The following is a 1,906-nucleotide window of genomic DNA, read 5'->3' as shown; positions in this document are numbered from 1 at the left end:
TGCCTTGCCTGTCTCTCTTAGCGTTCTCCACTGCAGCCTCCACCGTGCATCCTGAGCATGGGGTTACGTCTGGAGATAGATTGACAGAAGACTAAGGCAGAGCTTTTGCTCTGAGCTATGTGGGTGGCCCAATTAGGCATCTTTTCTTAAAAAATACTTTACAGAGAAACATTTTAATGCAGAAGATCATGATAATTTACAAATGTGTTGCAGTGGGAGCCTCCACCAGCACCTGCTAGGAACTAGAGACAGGAGAATGAGCAGTCAACACCTTCAGCGCCTGCTCATGCCCACAGACCTGTGTGCCAGCCTCAAGGTACCTGGGCCCTGCCCCTTGCCTCCCACTGGGTTAAGTTCATAAAAAGTAGAGAAAGATGGGCAGATCCTTGGAAGGGAGAGGAGGAGGCTGCTGCTCGCTCTTGTACCAGCCTCCTGACCCAAGGCCACGCCCACTCCAGGAGGCCAGGCCCTTGTGCTCCTCTGCAGCAGCCTAGCAGAAGCCCAGCTGGAGCACAAGGAGGGGAACTGGGAAGGGATGACCTGGTGGTGTCTGGTTGGAGAAGCAGCTGATGGTGGATGCCTGCAGCTAGGCATCTGTAGATCAGCTGTTAGCCAGTCTGTGGATTAGAGCAATTCAAGGTGGACTTTATGAGAAAAAACTAGAGCGAGCTGGAGATACAGTCTTAACCTCACCCAGGAAGTGAGCAGGTCAGGTTAGCTCTACCCTTGCGTCTCCATCTCTGTGGAGCAATACGCCTCCCAGTGCCCTGGAGGTCACTGCAAATTCCTCACGGACTTGCCTCCTGCAGATCTGCGGAGGTCCTCCCTAGAGCCCTTGTCAGATGACCGACAGGACCTTCCTACCTATGTACCGTCAGCTTATAAAGCCAGTCCTGTGTAGATATGAGGGACCTCTGGTAATGCAGTCCCCGCCCCCAGTCTAAATTAAGATGGCTCCAGTGGGTACTGAGTCAGGTATGGTTGTAACTGCATCACAACCTGCACTGTCCCTACGGTATTAAAAAGAAATCCTAAGGAGGTGGGGAAGCAGTAAAAACTTGACTGGGGCTGGAGAGATGGCTCAGTGGTTACGCTCACTGACTGCTTTTCCAGAGGTCCTGAGTTCAATTCCCAGCACCCATATCGTGGCTCTCAACCATCTGTAATGAGATTTGATGCCCTCTTCTGGCCTGCAGGCAGATATGCGGGCAAAACACTTTATACATAATAAATAAATAAATCTTTAAAAAAAACTTCTTTGACTGAGAAGTGTCTGGCAGTTGGGTCATTAAGCTTCATAAAAAGCTGCTAATAAATAATACCCACTTCCAAATCCGGTCTGTATGGCCAATGCCAGATACAGAACACGGGAAGAAGCTGTCCTTCTGGGAAGTTATACTCAGTCCCCTCTATTAATCTTTTAAGTCTTTGATTCAGTTTGCAGGAAGCACAGCTCTCATTTATTCTAGCCTGAGCGGTTCCTAGGACACGAATCAGCCATGTGTCACATGAGCTCCAAATGTCTCTTCAGAAGCCTGGACTCAGGATTTGCTTTGAGGGACATCATGATCCATCTCCCGTCAGTGGAAGTGTGGAGGAAGATGTAGAAAAATAAAAACTCCCGTGTTTCCCAGAACCAGACATTTCTGAGTATAAGGTTGAGCCTACCTCCTCAAATAATTGAATTCCTCAGCCACAGGCTTGTTAGGATTTGCTCAATGTCTGTGTAAACTCCACCAGCACGGCAAACTCACAGATCCTAGTGCAGCCCACAATTCTCACAGCTTTGAAAAAGGTATCCTGCCACTAGGGCAAAACCTAGTATAACACCTATGTGTGTGTCCACCTCATGCAGAAAGTCCATCTGGGGCTTTAAGAAAAGTGCACATCCTGGCCTGGACTCTGA

The sequence above is a fragment of the Arvicola amphibius genome, chromosome 12 (genome assembly GCF_903992535.2).
Source record: "Arvicola amphibius chromosome 12, mArvAmp1.2, whole genome shotgun sequence".
NCBI lineage: Eukaryota > Metazoa > Chordata > Mammalia > Rodentia > Cricetidae > Arvicola > Arvicola amphibius.
The sequence above is the reverse complement of the archived record's forward strand: the minus strand, read 5'-3'. Positions refer to the sequence as shown.